The sequence below is a fragment of the Corvus cornix genome, chromosome 10 (assembly GCF_000738735.6).
Source record: "Corvus cornix cornix isolate S_Up_H32 chromosome 10, ASM73873v5, whole genome shotgun sequence".
In the NCBI taxonomy this organism is placed as follows: Eukaryota; Metazoa; Chordata; class Aves; order Passeriformes; family Corvidae; genus Corvus; species Corvus cornix.
In genome coordinates this window covers 16033087-16051375 of record NC_046340.1, presented here as the reverse complement: position 1 = coordinate 16051375, position 18289 = coordinate 16033087, and the positions used below count along the sequence as shown (strand labels likewise).

Sequence of the window (18289 nt, the reverse complement as noted above, 5' to 3'; positions counted from 1 at the left end):
GGAGTGAACTGCCGACGTGTTTGTGCCGTGCTGTTAAAAGAAGGTGGAGCTTTCCTCACTCGAATGTGTCAAGTCCTGACCTGCTGGCTGGGACAGACTGTGTTTGGGCAAGACAAGAGCTTTACATTTTAGAAAGACAAATCAAATTAATTCAATTTATATGTTAAATTGAAGGAACTTTTGAAAAAGTTCACTTTTGAATTACCAAAAAAAAAAATCCAACAAAAAACAAAGCACGTCAACAATGAACTTTTTGAGACTTCTTCCCACCTTCAGAATACCCAGAGTGTCCGGTTAACAGTTTATTTCACAGAGCGTGTGTACGTGCTTGCTCAGGCACAGTTGCCAGCAGCTCATAAAATCAAAATCCCAAAATGAAATCCTTCAATACGTTTCTCTTTCCCCTCATTGAATTGAATTGAAAAATTTCTTAGGGAGGTGCCAGCAAAAATAGTGTGGGGTTGTGTAGCTTAACTTCTTTTCTTGGGCTGTTGCCACAGCATTAGCGATGGGGTAACTCTGCTAAGTTCAAATTTTGTATTAGCAGAGGGTGGGATCTCTTTACATGTGAATGAATATCCTGAATGGGCGACATGCACAGATGTCCAACTTGTTTCTTTGGAGCCTAAAGTTAAAGTTCTAGGAGCATGTCCAAAGCTGGCATGAAGCTGTGTATCTCACATGAAAAGCACTGCTGTGAGCTGGCAAAGGCATTAGTTCTGAATTGGAGTCAGTTTTTGTTGGCCAAGCGTTTTTTCATAGAAGTTTTACAGTTTCTGAGGACTCTTATCTACTTCCAGTGTAAAAGCACCTTAGTAATTGAAATTACATAGCACAACTTCAAATATAATCGCCAAATAGAATGTGGGAGAAGAATTAATTTAATTATAATTAATTCCAGTTTTCAGAAAATTATTTCAAAGTTGTCTTAAGCTGGATACCAAAATGGTTATCACTTTGGAAAATGTTCCAAGTCTCCAAACATCTCAGTAAAGTGTCTGTTTCACAAAGGACTACTTTGATCCAGCTATCTAAGAGATTTATCCAAGGAGACGAAACCCAGATTGCTTGCTGCTAATCCGGTGCTTTGCAAATAAGATTTTAATTTTTATTCCCTTCTCTTCTTTTTCAAGAATTCAGGCGGATATACAATGGGATGGTTTCTTCCCATAAATAATTAAGCCCATTGTAAGCAATGTCTGTAGAAAGTAGTCCTGAGATTCATTTAGTTTTAAGTACCTACTCATTTTTTCCTTTTGAAAATAATACCATGTCCCAAGCAATTTGAACGCTCATAAATCACGTTAGTTGAAGGGGAGAAATTATTCCAAACTTATCCTCTCAAGGGTGTTTTGTTGTCCCAAAGACTGTCTAAAGGAAGAAGTTGTCCTTTGGCTGGACTCACAGCAAGCAGCCCCAAGGTTGGTGTAGCAGGTCCTGTTTGTATTTCTCCTCACATGAGTGGAGCTGCCTGTGTGCACCAAACATGCAGCTGGTCCCTGTCACCAAATGCAGGCTGAGCTGCTTCTGTGCAATACCTGGCTGGTGACACTGGAAGAACTCTTCCCTCCTTTCACCTGGGCCAGTAATGACATGAGATCTCTTGGTGAAGCTGTGCTTGTGTTACTCGAAATCATATCTTTTTCGTTATGATACCAGATAATTGAACAACCTAATCAAAGCGGATTTAGCATGGCCTGAATGAATAAAAAAATATTCCCATACAAAAAAATTTTGAGTTTAAATACTATGGTGTTTTTCAGGGAAAAGAGCATGACACAAGGAAACAAAGGACTGCATTCTGAAAGAGACAATACCAGCAGTGCTGGGGGAATGAAAATAAGCATGTATTTGTTTACCTGCCCACTAATGCCATCACAGTAGTTCCAAATACATTTTTCATTTGAATTAAAGAACCCACCTAAACGTTTAAAGACATTATTTATTAACAATAACTGGTTTTAATGTCAAGTGAGGGTAAATTAAGTTGGTTACACAATTTATCAGACGCTGCTAAATGTTGTGGATGTTATTAGTTATTAAGTAACCAACAGTTAGTCTGGCAGTTTATTAAATCTCAGGACATTAGATGCAGGAGTCTCTCCATGTTTTCTTTATGAAGAGCACCTCAGAGTAACATTAGCAATATGTAGATATGTATAAATTCTTCCTTCTCTTTTTCCTCATTTCTCTCTTACTGACTGCTTTAAACTTCATTTAGTTTTTTTTAATGAAAACATTTTTTTTTTGTGAAGTGAATCTGTCAGAAGAAGTAAATTGATATGTCATGGATTGGCTTTGTGATTTGCAGGGTGTTTTTTTTCCTTGTTTTAAGCAGATGCAGAAGGTGTATTTTGATGCTGTTACACTGTGATGGATGAAAAAACTGCACTGACTTTTATCCAGGAGAGGGAAGCGAGTTGTTTTCTTTCAAGGGCTGTAGATCAATTGATGTCTTACAGAAGCAATACCATGAAAGTGGGGAAGAACTCCTCTTTGATACTCAAGTCTTTCTATTTCAGTTGGTACAGTAATGGGCTTTTGAATTAAAGGTTTGTTAAAGCTTGTATCTATTTCAGAGTATTGACAGCCGAAGCAGACTCACTGAGCCAGAATTTATATGTTTATGCAAGCCTGTTAAAATCAGAATTTATGTTGACTGTACTAATGTGTAAGCTTTAATACCACTGTTATAAAGAAGGCTGCTATTTGAATTTTCAGTGAAGTAAATTTCTTTCAATATGCCTTTGAGTTATGGTTTGTAACTGTATTCATATATAAATGCTTTCAGCCAAATGCTGTTGAACTAATTCCATTTTGAAGACATTAATTATATTTAGCTCACTGAAAAAAAGGAGGGGGAAGGCATCAACTAACCCTATATAAAAGTGACAACAGAATTGTTTTGTGAAGAGGCTTTGGGCCTCTTAAGCTACGAAGAGTGAGTGGTTTCTTGGGTTGGTTGGTGTTGTTTTAATCAAAGAAGTGTGAACAGAAGCTAGATAATGCATTGCTATACTGCAAAGACAATTCATTTTGAACAGACATTTATACACTTAATGCTTTTTGCTTTTATCATGTTAAGGTCTTTGCAATAAAATCTGGTTATGCAGTGACTCTAGTTGTTTGTGCAGGAAAAAACAACCTTGGTTTTTCATCGTAAATCCATTCGCTCTTGTCAGATTGGTAAATTTTCAAGGTAAATTTCTTCTGATGTATGTTCAATTGAAAAAGTGGTTTGTTGCAGTCAACTTAATGTAAGAGAGAACTTACAGCTTTGACTTCTTATAGAGTGTGTGTGTGTGTATATATATATATAAATATATATAGTGTGAAGCTTACGATAGAGTGTTAACCAATCATCAAAAGTGAAATCTAGCTGCAACCAAAACAAAAACCAAACCAAAATTTTAGTGCCATTTGTGTGAGCCTGCTGGTTACACTTTAATAAGATTTTGTGTTTCCAGGAGTTAGAAGACATAATAAACCTGAGCATTGCTGATTGCGGTTTCCCAAAGACAGATTGGGAAATAAATAGTGTGTGTGTGTTTTTAGGGTGGAGCATGGTACTTCTGCCGTTTCGATCCTTATCCTTCCATTTTGGCTATTCCCTTAGGTGGGTGCAAGAATTTTCCTGCTTGGAATTCACATTGCCCTGGGATCACATAGGCTGCATGCAGAACTGTCATCTTGCTGAAGTGCTGTGTAATTGCCTGATCCTCTTTCCTTTGCTGTCTAGTTTCTCTTTTCTTTCATTTCATTACTTTCATTTCTTCTCCTTCATGTTAACGTTCTTCATCTCTAAATCACTTTGTGTTCTTCTTTCACTCTCTTTTGAAAGCAAACTGCCAGTGCCTTATTTAATCTCTTTATCAGTGTAGTGAGAGGTAACAACACGACTGTGCATTTTAGGCCCTTTGTAACCAGTTGTTTCAGATCAGGGTGAGAGTGAAAGAGCTCTCTGGGACATCTCTGTGCTTTACCTTTTTAACACTGCATGCTCGGTGTTTCAAGGGACCTTGGGTCCTTTAGAAGCCTTATGGAATATTTCCAAGAACACCAGAGGGTCGTGACAACTGGGCAAAACTGTCTCTCCATCTGCACTTTTAATTGTCTTTCCATCTACCAAAATTCACATCTGGTCTCTTAAAGCTATGCTTCCTGCCTGCCACCCCCAAAACATTTCTGACTTCATTAGCATCTTGTGGCACTCTGTGCCGGGGTACCCCCAGATGTCATTGGCACCCTCAGGAAACTTCAGTTGTTCTTGTTTGTTGTTTTACTTGAGAAACTGATGCTCTCAGATTTGCTATGTTGGAGGAAAGAGATGTGGAATTAACCTGCTGAGCTGCTGCAGTATCTGAAGCATTTTAATTGTTCATCATGAGCTCCCTAAACGTACATAAACTTTTCTGGTTACCAGCGTGATTAACCAGAAGCTGACCACAAGCTTGATTTTAGGAACGTGTCAATGAAAGCTCTGCCTTGCTTGTAGACTGCCCAGTAAATTTAAGATGAACTAGCATGAAACAAGAAAGCTGTCTGGAGTTACTCTTAAACAAGTCATTTTACAAAACACAGCAAACATCACCTAAATCACATATGAGGTACACAAAACCAGAGTTATAGTGGAGTGAGCTGATCAACAAGTTCTGGAACTAAATAGTAGGAAGCAAGGAAAATGCAAAAGATGATAGTTTTTTACTTCCATTAAAGATTGTTGGAACAGGGACAATCTTTTTGTCTGCATATAGTACATATAATGTTTTGTTTATGAGGTCTTCATCTAAAACTGTGGTTGCTCAGCTCTACTGAAGCAGCAGTGGTGAACGAGCTTCTCCCAGTGTCCTTCCTGCTAACTTCATCTTCAAGAGGAGAACCCAGTGCTGGCATGTTTGCTGATATTGATAGCCAGGAGCCATTATTTATGGTGTATCAGGTGGCTTACAACAGTGGTCTCAAAACTCGTGCACCCCATCATTAAAAAACAAAATCACTAGATCTCAGAAAGTCTCATAGATCAATTGATTTTTCATTAATGCATTGCAGTTTCTTGATAAACTACTGACTTATGATAACATACATTTTCCACTCATCCATAAGAAACAAAATTCATACTGGAAAATGCTTTCCTTTTTAAATTGCTCACTTCATAGTGTGTTTCCATCTTCTGCCCCACTCCTCTGATTTTGTCCAGCTCTGGCTTATATCTCAGCTATAGTTTGAAAATATTCCTGGTGGTTTTAATCATGGATATAGCTTGTGTATATATTGTGATTGCATGCATCTAATGTGCAGTTTATCTGGTTTCTTAAACAGAGGAATCTCCAGACTCAATTCAGAAACTACCTGTGGGTAATACCAGGGAAAGCCCATCATTCAAACTCATCATTCCTTGGTTTCTCAGTTTCTAGAAGACCTTCACACAGAGCTTTGCCATGGACTGTTTGAGCTAACTGATTTTGTATTGGCGTCTTGCTTCAGTTGAACATGGTGATTATGGAGTGCTTCTCTCTGCTGTCTTTGAAACTTGAAAGTACCCCAAATAAACTAAAACCCAAATAGAACAACTAAAAATATTCATCAAAAATTTTACGGCTTTCTGTGTCTGTGTGTATTCTCGCTTCTTTCTTATTTTGTGCTTGCTTTTTTTTTATTAAATACTCGAGGGTTGGCAGTGCTGTGAAGTAGAACAGTGAAACATAAATATTAATTGTGGTAGAAATATTGTCTAGAATCTCATTCTTGTTTTAGTTGGAAATAATACTCAATTGTCTTGGCCGTGCTGGAACAAAGACAAGACCTAAGGGATGTGCATTTGTTTGGCTGCAACTTTATTAACACACTTGGGAACAGTGCCTGGCAATAAATCACACAGTGAGTCACTGCCTATTCCTTGATCGTTCCTACCTCTCTGGAGAGCTTCTGCCAGCCCTCCCCTCCCGGGCTGGCTCCCTGCACTGCAGGGCCACCACAGGTTTTGTGTGTTGGCGTGAGGGGAGGCTCTGCAAGGGGAGGGTCATTGCCTGGCACCAGAGGGTGGGAGCCACAACTGCTTTTTCCCAGCTTTCTCAGAGAACCACTGCTGGCCTGGCTTGGCTCGTCTTGGGTTTTTTTTCCTTTCCCTGGCAAGGTGAAAAACCGCGGGAATGTATTTAAGACAGGTACCACCTAGGAGTGGCAAGGCCTGTACCTTCCCACTGCTGTTCTTGAGTAACACCTAATTTCAAAGGATCGCTGGCATAGATAAGGGGCTGGTAATCCTTTGTTTGCAGGGGCTCAAACTGCTCTCTTCAGTTTGGGGAAGGCTTTAAATTTTAAGGGCAGAGATGCAAATTGCAGCCCAGTTGATAATGCATGTTTTTCAACCCCTTTCACTCTGGGAGCCACACATGTAAGAGGAGTGTCTGCCCTGTTATTCTGGATTGTGACTGATTGTTATTCTGGATTCTGCCTGGCTCTTTCCTGCTGTCTCCACTCACACTGTAGAAGTATATTGGTCAAAAATTCCCTGTCATTAAGGTCAGTGAGACAAGTGCAAAATAGCTGAATGGGTTAAAAAGTTAGTATTGTTGCCTCACTGGGGGGAATTCAGAGGTTCTAAGTGCTAATTTAGTGCCCTACTAGTGTATGTTCCCAAAATGGATTTTTTAATTTAGCAGTGGCAAGTCTAGTTTGTTCGGGCAAGGAGCACTTCTCCCTTAAAAAAAGTGATTCCAAAAAGTTGAAAGTTGCAGTGCTGTAGTGGCTCTGTTTCCTCTGGAAACCCTTCTGTTCTTTTCTGTGTAAAGATGATAAACTGCCCTCGATGGGACTGAGGTGTAAGCAGGCTGGAACTCCCCCGGAGCCTGGAGATGGCCACGTTCCAGCTGTAGGACTGTGTGAAGGCACAAGGGGAAGCCCTGGTCGTGTTTCAGCTCTGGGTTGTCCATTCTTGGACAGAAGTGTGAAGGACCAGACAGGCCCTCCCCCCTTATGTAACACTGCACAATGTGGAGCTGAGTCTGTGTTTTAGAAAAGTGGTGGTGTTGATTAGTTAGTTGGTCATGAAATCATAGGCAATTTATTTTTTTAAATAAATGTAATAACAATATTTGTGCATGCTGATTTTGAATGTCATTCATGTTGCAACAGAGCTTTTGATGGATTAATTACATCATTTGTAAGCAAAGACCAGACAAACAAAGATGAAGTTCACCTGAGTTTTGACTGAGAAACTAAAAAAATTACTGTTTGTTATCTGTGTTCTGAGGATTGTCATCAACTGGTCTTAGTGCTCAGATATTTGCCTTACAGAGAGATGGTCGTGTTGTTACACTGGAAATGAAGCAGGTGAATTCACTGGTGCACAGCAACAGTGACAAATCTGTTTTCCAGTCCTGGGTTATGGTTTTAAAAGCAAGGCAGTAATTGTTACTTAGTTCCTGTAATCAGTAAGCTCATATGTTTCAAAGAAAACCAGAAGTATTTGGTGTGTGGGCTAGGTGATAACTCATGACAGAAGTTCAGCTGTTGTTCGAAAGCATATTTCAGCTCCTGCTTTGGCTCCTGAAAGCTGTAATTGCAGACTTAGTAAAAGCTTTCTCTTGTTTGTTTTTCAATATTGACTGTTTGAATTAAGGTGTTTGTTAAAATGACATGATTTTAAAAGGTTTTAGACCTCTAGGTTAAGTAAATCGCATGATACTGAAGACTGTGGGTCTGTCAAGTTACATCCTATACTATTTAAAGAAAAGGAAAGAAACAGCTAAAATTTGTGGTTTAGTCCCTTTTCACTTTACCCTCTTTAGTCAGTGTAGGCAGAACAAGGATTAGTAATGTTTGGTCCTCTTTCTAGTCTGTTTCTGGTCATCCTAGGATGAAAACTGTGTTTTACTTAATTTGTTTTGTACCCGAGTTTTGCACTTAGATATTGTACTGGTTTATGAATACTAGAAAATTAAGTTATTTGTGGATTTTATTCTATGCTCTAAGCACAAGCAAGACATTTGACACTGTATGATCAGAAAAATACATTATCTGCCCTCCCTGTTGAGCTTACATCTGAAAATGTAGGACAATCAACATGGCTTTTATAGAATGGTCTTTACATCCTCCAGCAACTTTTAAATGTATATTTGTGAAAACCAGGGTTTCCACCATTGAATTCTTTGTTCCAAATCTAAATGTTTTCTAAATGTTTTAGAATTTCTCCGGTGAAAGTTTGTCAAGATAGCGCATACAAATTGTGCTGAAAAGTGATGGTGGCATTTCATTCCAAGTAAAACTAAATGTAGGAGATGTCCTGCCTTGTATGAAATCCTTATGCTGCATTACTAAGAAGTACACAGTCTTAAAAAAACCACTTGGTGCAACTTAGTAAACTTGGTTTTCTGGAATTGTATGCAGATAGGTATCATCACTTCTGGAATGTGCTTTTTCCCTGGGCCAGGGCTGCCAGACAGAGCTCTCTGACAATCTCTTTATCTGTAGGGTTGTCTATAATGTTAGTTAGTGAACTCTTTGAAAAACCAGCTTCCATGAGTTAATTTATGCACAAAACATCACTGAGGGATGTGTTTTACCTGTTTCACAAGTAGGGGACTGAAGCATAGCTTAAGGGACGTGGCTTGGGCCACACAAGAAGCCTGTGTCATAGCCAGGAATCAAGAGATTCACATTTCCTTGCCTAACCACACAAATTCAGAAAATAAGTAATTGAAGAAAAGCAGATGCAACACTGAGGATTTGAGTCTTGGGTATGTTTTACAGGGTGCTTAACTCTCTGCCCATACAAGCAGAAGGTTCTGCTGTGGGAGGCCAGTAATGCTTTTACATTCATAGAATCGTAGAATGGCCTGGGTTGGAAGGCACCTTAAAACCCAACTCGCTCCAACCCCCTGTCATGGGCAGGGAGACCTTCCACTATCTTAGCTTGCTCAGAGCCCCATCCAGTCTGGCTTTGGACACTTCAGGGATCCAGGAGCATCCACAGCTTCCCTGGGCAATCTGTGCCAGGGCCTCACCACCCTCACAGGGAACAACTTCTTCCATATATCCCATCTAAACCTTCCTCTTCCAGTTTGAAGCCATTCCCCCTTGTGCTATCACCTCATGGCCTTGTCCCAAGTCCCTCTCCAGTTCTCCTGTAGCCCCTTTAGGCACTGGGAGGTGCTCTAAGGTCTCCCTGGGACTTTCTCCTCTCCAGCCTGAACAGCCCCAGCTTTCCCAGTCTGTCTCCATAGCAGAGCTGCTCCAGCCTTTGGAGCACCTCTGTGGCCTCCTGGCCTTGCTCCAGCAGGTCCAGGTCCTTATGCCAGAGGCCCCAGAGCTGGACTGCTCTGCATGGCTTGGTTTCATTGGCAAACTTGCTTTGAGGGTGCACTCAGTCCCACCCTGTACATGTCCAACAAAAATTCCTGCTGGTCTGAGTGCAAGGTGCCAGGCTGGCTGCAGACTTTGTAGCCTGCCTTGTATTTTGGTAGGGCAGGATTTTCACTTTAACTCACTGCTACAACTTCATAATAATTATTATTTATGGCTGATGCCCTCATCCAAAGGACTAAGGGAATACAATTTCAGTGTTAACCCTTTCCAGGGATTTTCAGAATATCAGCCCAATGACTCAAAATCCTAAGGCAGGAGCAAAAATCCTGAGGTTGGTATTTCAATTTACTGCTGTCTTTGGGGATTCTTATTTTCCTTAGGTTTGTGTTTGTTTTTGAATATGTGCTTCTAATCTAGCAAGGACATAATGAGCTCTTGAGACATAATAAGCTCAGTAAGACTTGAAACGCTATTTACCGCTTGAAGTATTTACGTGTCTTCTATTCCTATTCGTGTATCCAAGCACAATATGGTATTTAATAGAGCCTCACAGATAGGAAGCCTGTAATCCTAATGTTCTGCAGGTACAAACTGAATTACAGAAAGGATGTGCCCAGCTTCATGAAGCTGTTTAATCATTTCACTCCTGGTGTGTTCGGCAAGTCCTGCACAACTTACAGGAGTTCGATGTGTGCCTAACTCTGCCATGGTTCTGTGGTTCACACGCGCAATCCTTGTGGCAGCACAGGCACTTGGAGTCACATCTTTTTCAATCCTGTAGTAGCAATCCTGAGCGGAAGAAATGTTTCCCATATGCTCCTGAAGGAAGGCAGGAAAATTCAGGCTGGAAGGAAAGGACAGGTTGTAACTGTGAGGAAAACAAGCTGTTGGAGCAACTTCTTTTAGAATTGAGCTGTGTTTTCTATCACTTGATGGCTCTGTGTGCATAATTACGGCACGTAAAAAAGAAGTGCCTTCTAGTATCACTGGCCTGTATGGGCATCATACAAAACCTGCTGGGTGATACTCCATCATCTCTATCACACAAAAGGTGAATTTGAATATAATGTTATCTACCACTCTCATGTTTCTGTTTATCTAAATTTTCCTTGAACTGATTCCATCGTGCTGGTGCTGGAAGCAATGTGTTCACAGAATTTTTTTCAGTCCTAATCCTATGATATTTTGTATCATTCAGTTTTATCTCTCCTTGTCAGAAATTTTGGAATTGGGAATATGAGGAAGGAGAATGGGATACAGTCTATCCCTAAATGTTGCACAGCTAAATTAACACATCGGCACAGTGCAATTATTTTTGCACATACAGAAGACGCCTCCCTGTAAATTCCTTGTGACATAAGGTTTCTGACTAAAATTAGGTCATGGCTATTTAACTGTTTAGGTGTCCACCCAGGAGGGAGCTACAGAGAGCTCTTTCAATTCCTTGCAATCAACAAGTAAGTAGCAGCTACTCTGATTTATCCTCTAAGGAAATAGTCCACCAAAAATAATATGTTGATTCCTTGGCCCCTCCCTGTCACTAATCACTCAGCTCTTGTAGCTACAGACTGACTTGGCCTTCAGCACCACAGTGTCCAAGTGCCTCAGTCATTAATTTTCAACTTACGACACTTCGGTGATGTAAGAAAGGGTTGTCCTCGTTTCACAGCTGAGGAATTGACACATCAAATAAGTGACTTGCTTTAAGTTTCACAGCAATACTGGCCATAGAAACCAATGACTTATTCATAGACTATTCTGTTTCTTGGAAAACCAACCCTGTGTTCCTTGTCCTTCTGCCTGCTACCCCAGATCTCCTCGGACCAATTTAGCAGGCTAAGGGTTTAGGCCTGTGTGTATTTTAGCCTCCCATAAGCTGGCATTGGCAAACAAATGCACCCCTCCCTTGTGTGAGCACAAGCAGCATCTCCGCAGTCACGTGGAGAATTAAGTCAGGAAACTGATTCAGGTTAAAGTTAATCCCCCTAGAACAGTTTCAACCTGAGTCGTTCCTCATTTGGCTCTCGAGGTGCAGCTGTAGAGGCACCACTGAAGGGGGGAGAGGGAGGGGAGGCGAGGCCAGCTCTGCTCAGTGACTGGAGGTTTCTGTTGGCTAAAATGCTTGTGGAGTTAGTGGGGTCAAGTTCATGAAAACCTTAATCAAAATAAGTTCTAGTTTCTTCTTTCTCTGGAGTGCACATCACATGCCTTGAGGTTTTCCCCATGTTTATAGAGCCCACCCAAAGCACAAGGACAAACTGTGTCCAGAACACAGAGGAGGTTTTTGGATCAGTCCTTGCTCTGGGGACATTTTAGATCTTTCCTGCATGGCAAGTTTTTTCTGTGTGGCTGCTATCATTAAAAATGTTTAATTGTGTATAACCTTTTTCTGTTTGAAATGAACCTATTTCTGAGTAGTTGCAAATGGAACCAGAGAGGAGCATGGTTACCAGGATAAGGACATTTGTAGAGGGAATAAAGTGCTGTAAGTGTGGAGCTTAATACCTCATCTCATCCTGCACCACACTGACCTATGTGAGCCCGCATTCCTTTGCCTTTCTGCCCTGAGTGGTTCCATAGAAAAGACAAATTGGAATTGCGTGCATGTTTTTTAGTCTTTAGGTGGAGCCTGTCTGCCATGACTTCTAACATGTGAGTCAGACACATGGGGAGAATCCTCCTATTTTGCTGATCCCTCTCTCAAAAGAGGTGTTCAGAGGGCTTCCCAATTGCTGTGCTGAGGTGAATGTCCAGCTTTGAAAACAAAATACCAAATCCTGCTGCTTCATTTGAAGGACTGCAGTGTAGGAGAACCTGTAACTGTGGAATGACACCCTCATCCTGACTACATCAGAAGTCCTCAAGAATTTATGCAGGGACCTTGGCATGCTAATAACTTGGTTGTTGATGACTAAGGCAGGAAGAAGGGTGCCAGTGACGTCTAAAAGGAGACTGAAAGGAGTTCTCGCACTTAAAAAATTGCTGCTGAAGAGAGCGAAACATCTTTTAATGAGTGCTGTTAGTATCTTTAACATGAGGATGATAACCTTTTCACTTGGACTGCCCCATGACCCCCTGAGAATCTTTCTTGCCATCTTTGTTGCTGAACACTGTTCCCCAGCTTTCCTGCTTTTTTATTTTGTGGCTGGAGTGTGAGTCCTGGCTGGGAGAGTGAGAGGATGTTGCAGATGGTCCTTAGTGCCGTAAACTTCTGTTGCAGAAAAACTCTGGTCTCTGTCAGCCACAGCCCCTGTTCCAACCCGGCCACCTCAAGCCTCAAAAGAAGCATGTGTGGGATTGTTGTATTTAGGGGTTTTTTGTTCAGGCCTTGTTCAAAGGTTCAAGATTGGGGCATAGATCTGTTTGATTTTCCTCCTCAACTGAACACAGATCATAACATTTAGAGCACAACCACTTTGTGTCGTAGGAACCTAACAAGAACCAAATTTTAACATAGTCACTAGTTCCTTTGAAGGAGGCAGTGTTAGCAATTATGATCTAGACTAGACGTTGGTAAAAACTTACCAAATAATTATAGGCTTCCTAAAGGAGTGTAGTATGAGTAATTGCAGGTTTAAAAATGTTATTATGAGGAGTAGTTTATACCGAAACTTCCTCCTGCTCTTTAAAACCAGAATCCATAACTCTCATCATGCCACAGCAAATGCTTGCCCTTCTCCACAGAAGAATGTAGACTTGCCTTATTGTACAGCTAATGTTCTGTGGTACATTATTTAAATTAGCATATAATAGAAACCTAATTGCCCACTAGGGCCCACAGCTTTAGCTGGTGGAGATCAATGTGCATCCACTGAAGTCAGTGTAGCAATGTTGATTTTCACCCTTGAGGATCTGGCTCAGCAGCTTGTTTCTATTCCAGGCATTGTTAAAGGAGATAGTGCGTTTAGAATATTAAACCATGGCATTGTCAGAGATAGTCAACTCAATTTATGTGCAAGTGAAGAGAAATAAAGCAGTAAAACCATTATTTTTATCTGAGGATTTCAATTTTCATTGTCAATTATTCATATTGACTGATCTGCTACAACAGGGAAATCATGAGCATGGGGTCATCTTGTTGTGGTTTTAATTTCCTACATCTGTAGTTATCTAATCCTCTCAGTGTGAGCAAGTACGATTAGTATTTATTTCTATTCTGTGTGCCAGTGCCCTGGGCCAGGTTCTGTGCTAAATCCAAAGTGACTCTCCTACTTAATTGGCATTAACTTGTGCTGCAGTAACATAAATAAGAATTTGTACTTTCTGTGTGAAGCACTCACAACTCCCCAGACAGATTTCTTCTATGTGGATATTCTCCCCCCATGTTAAGGCTTGTGATAAATCTGTATTTTTTACTCAGTTTGGAACTTTTTCTAGGAATGTTTTCCAAATAATACTTAGGGAAGCACAAATTTGGAAAGGCTTTGGCTGCTCGTTAACCATTGAGGCACTACCAGGAGCATTACTACAGCTGTACCCCTGGTTAATAAATTGCTACAGTAAGAACAACAGCTGTCTCTCTCTGGAGAGTCAAGTACCAAAACGAACAATATTTTTTCACTTTGTCAAATGGTTTTTACAATCATTTGGAATGCTTGCTTAAAGAAGCTTATTTTACTTCATGAATGCTCCATTCAGGAATAGGGAAACTTTAGGCCTGAGCTGAGCCAATGGTTCTTTGTGGAATTTGTTTCCTCTCCTTTCACTTCCATTATTCTCAGAAGACCTCTGGCTGCTCCCCCACTTATCTCTGCTTCCAGTTGTCCCCTGGGAGCTTTGGATAATCAAAGTTATGCTGCAAGTATTCTTCAGAGAGTAGGAAGGGGCGGGGGGGTGAGTTCTGGTTAAATGTTTTGGGTCTTTATTGAGGGCAGTATAGTAACTGATTGTGTGAGCCTTTTGAAATAGTACAGTGTTAAAACTCCAACAGATTTGGAGTTCCCTGGTGTTCGTTGCTGTCCGTTTTCTGATGTGTGCAGAACACAAGCATAGGAAGAAACATCAGCAGGAATGATGGGTAAAGACTGTCTCGAAAGGGTCGAGAGATTATGTTCATCACCCAGTAAGTTTTTGTATGGCTTCATTCAGCTCTGGTTACAAGGTGGTTTTCTTGTCCTGGCAAAGTGGTGAGGCTTAGCTCGTGAACTGGTTTGGATTGTCTTTGGATGAAATGATTGCAATCATACAGGAGCTGTTTCTATTATTTTCTTCTAACTTGTATCAAGCCTCCTTTTTTTGGGGAAACATAAATTGACATTCACTAATTGCCAGCTTCTACCTTTTTGAGTGATTTGGCCTTTAGAACATAGTGTTAACCATGTGAAGCAAGTTGGATTTTTCATTTTAATCTATTAAATGCACGTAGCAACACTTGAATCAGCAATCTTATTCTGTAGTCTCCTGTTCATACTTGTATTTTGCCCGTTCTGTGGGTCACAGGACTGTGTTCTCCTTATTGAACTGTCCGACTTGTTTGAAAAAGGTGTCAGTGTTTTCTCTTTGGGGGAATCTTTTTTTGGTGGCCATTTTGCAATTTTGTGAATTTTATAAACAGAAGTACTTAGGCCTTCATATAGATGTTGATGGTCAGTTCCATCAAGTTCCTTTGTTTTCAATACTGGGTTTTCCAGGTTTTTTGTGGGCTTTTTTCACTCGGAAAACATGTAACACATGTGACCAGAGACTTATATAACACGAGATGTCTCATGTTGAGGTAAGGAAACCATCTTCGAGCCAGATATCTGAGACCAGTGTTGTGTTATCTCCATTGCAAAGATAACAGACATTAAAATTCTAGAGTCTGGTAGCCAAATGGCACAGCACCAAACAGGATAGATTTTCTTTTCCCCCGAGTGGTAAATCGTGTTAGATAATTCATGATGCAAACTGCTGTTATTTCTAGAGTATGTGAGCCTCTGATGGCAGAGCAGATTTTCTTACCTCTCTAGGTTAGATGAAAAGCTGAACGAACTTTGAGAACTGCAGAATATGGCAGTAGCTTTGCTGCAGTAGATCAGCTGATACTTCTTTGCTTGTATCATTTTACTCCCCGGTGTCGTTGGAGTGGTGCAGCTCTTACGTTCTGCGCTTTTTTGCCTTTTTGTGAGGAACAAGCGGGATTGCAGATAATGGGAGAAAGCAGTGGAGCATTCATGGCAATAATTTCTAAGAGCTGGAGATAAATAAGCAGGCAAAGTTGAAGACTTATCTGGGTGGGGGTATTAGCATTTTGAATACCCTCTGCACAGATGCAGTTATCACTTAATTGACTTTACACTAGAAAGGCACTTCGCAGCTGTAAAGAAAAACTTCTGCACGTAGTCCACAGTGGTTCCGTTCTGCTGTACCAGACACTTGGGCTGCTTTACTCCCGGTGTCAGCTACGGGGGAAGGAGAGAGCCTGTTTGGGATCTGCCCCTCACAAGCTCCGTTGTGGTGTCCAGCACTGGCCCTTCCTTTTCGGGATTGCCCACAGTGGCTGACCCACGGCTGCGGGAGGGAGCCCTTGTTCTCCAGGGCTGATTGCTCCCAGGCCAGTCCTGTCCCTACAGGGGCTGGGGCCGCTGTCGCCGCCTTGTAGCACCAGGCCCAGTCACTGCCCTCGGGGTGAAGTCACTGCAGCTGGTCCTGGGTCTGTCTGCCATTCCCACCCTGTGTGAGAGCTGGGACCTGCCTCAGCGTCCCTTCCTGAGGATTTTGAAGGCAGTGGAGAGTTCTGCATTCGGGGCTGCAGCGATCTGTGCCACACACGGGGCCGTGATGGATGGCTCCCCGGAGAGGCAGCGCGACGGGAGCGAGCTGTTCTCCTGCGGCACACGCGGCTCCCAGGGCAGCACAGCCACCTTTTCCCCAGCCCCGTTCCGTGCGGACAGGAGGGGGAATTGTGGCAACCCGGAGAAGACAGCTTGTTCATTTTGTTTCTAAGCCGTCAGAAACAAAGAAGGTTGTTTTGAGTCTTAAAGGAATTTTGTGGGGAAAGAGTCGATTGTGTGGTGTTTGGAGAGGCTGCAGTCAGACCTGTCTCTGCCGTGCTTTGCAGAGAGCAGGCTGCTCTCTTGCAGATGATACCGTGCCTGTGTTAACCCAGCCAGTGCATTCTCATCGATTCCTTTAATAGACGAAGACGGGTGTTTGGTGCCTGAACACCTTAGTTTTCCCACCCTGATTTGCTGAAGGTTTGTCAGAGTTGCGCAGAAAACGTCAGCAACACCCTCAATTTAATGGGGTCTTTTTCTGTGGAATAGTTACTTAGTTTGCTTGTAGTCATTATTTTAAATTTTGCTATCTAAGCATGTTAAGGTTTTATTGGTATTATTCCTTCAACAGCAATATTGGTTACTCCAGGCATTGTTTAAAAGCTTTTTTTTTTTTTTTTTTGGCAATTCTTAAAGAGAGATTTGGCTTAGAGCAAAATCAGTAAGGGGAAAAGAATTAGGAAATCAAACCCTTCCTTTCCCTTTTTGAACCTCTCAGTTTTCCAACCTCATATAAGTACGTGAAAGGGGTTTAACAACTTTAAATTGGATTTTGGAATGTCAGATGACTCTAATAGCCTTTGTACACAAATAACAACAGAAGAGCTGATTATTGTTTCTGGGCTCTGTGATGCATTTACGTAATCATTAATCTTGGCACTTCTTTATCTGCAGCAGATTAGGAGGCCACTGTCATTTTGAAGACTGCCATTAAGTAGACTTTGTTAGTGTTTAAATATGTGAAGCTTAACTTTAAGCTTCCTTAATGTATGCAGTGGAGGTATCCTGTGCCTTGAATAGAGCTGTTGGAGTAAGTTTCAGTCACATATCTGCTGCCACAGTCTGACCTCAGACATGGGTTTATGTAGTGTTTGTTAATCAGCCTCTGAAGACACTTTGAAAGCTTTTTAAAGGTAAAGCATTAATATATCTGTTTGCTATCAGCGAGCAAACTTGCTTTATCTACTACCTTTCAGTTGGTTTAATCATTGAGAGGCAGGAAATTAAATGCTATGAAACGAGTAGGCAGAAAGGGTGTTAATGGAGGTCGTAGCACCTAATCTGATGGTGGCAAAGGAAGAGCTTTTGCTAGACCTTTTCTTTCCACAAGCTTGTAATTTTCTGGAACGTTTTTGTGGGCAGCTACATTTTTTTCTTTCATGATCTTTGTCATGAAATGAAGATGGTTTTCAAATACTGGGTATATCATATATGGACATCATGAGAGTATAAAGAGGCACAGAAACAGAGCTAAGTCCTGGGAGATAGTGTGAGCTTGGTTGGTGGGGAATATCACTGTAATGTATGGTTTGAAGAAAATGTTTGGGAATAAAGCTTTCTCTGTGGCAGGAGTGTTTTTGAGGTTGTTTGACAGACTGATGGTACATTTATTTTGTAATGTAAGCCAGAGCCCGTAAGATTTCCATCTCTAGTGACAGTATCTTGTATGTTCTCCGTGGTGCAGTTTTTGGGGATGGGTCATAGTGTTTTCTTCCTGTGCTCTTTTCCAGGAGAACATCTGAGGAATCCTTCTGACCCCACATATACACTAATATTGCTCCCTCTGAGGTGGGACAGGGGCTGAATAAGGTGTCTTTCTTGGAGAGAAAAAAAAAGTATATTTGTTCAGCAGAGATTTGACCTTTTGTCATAAAAAAGGCTGTAAGCTTTCTCTAATATTTGTGTTTGCCAGTGTCTTAATATGTATCAGGAAACATTTATCAGCTGTAAACCATTGCTTGGTTTTGAACTTCAGTAATAATTTCTTTGAAATGGAGGAAACACGGGTGTAGTTAATCTGTTTTGTGCTCCCACTTCAAAACCTTGAGAAGTAGCTTCTTCTGGTGTCCCTCGGTTTTATTCATCCTCTGATGACCTCTGCAGAGGACTCACAAAGAGGAGCTGTGACAAAACCACACTATACACTGGAAATAATGGTAGTGGAAAACATCTTTGTATGAAAAACATGTGACCCTGTGTCAGGCTAGAAAGATGCAGAATATGGACTT

General features: G+C 41.2%; 1 protein-coding gene and 1 long non-coding RNA gene across 6 annotated transcripts in view; both read left to right on the top strand.

Annotated features, from left to right (window-relative positions):
• Nucleotides 1–18289, top strand: part of RORA (RAR related orphan receptor A) — a 357627-nt gene that overhangs the window by 298237 nt on the left and 41101 nt on the right. The gene's annotated exons all lie outside the window — the stretch shown is intronic.
• On the top strand, nucleotides 3375–5873 carry LOC109143438. The gene is made up of 2 exons (XR_002043614.2): nucleotides 3375–3616; nucleotides 5320–5873. It is a non-coding gene; the product is annotated as an uncharacterized LOC109143438 (long non-coding RNA).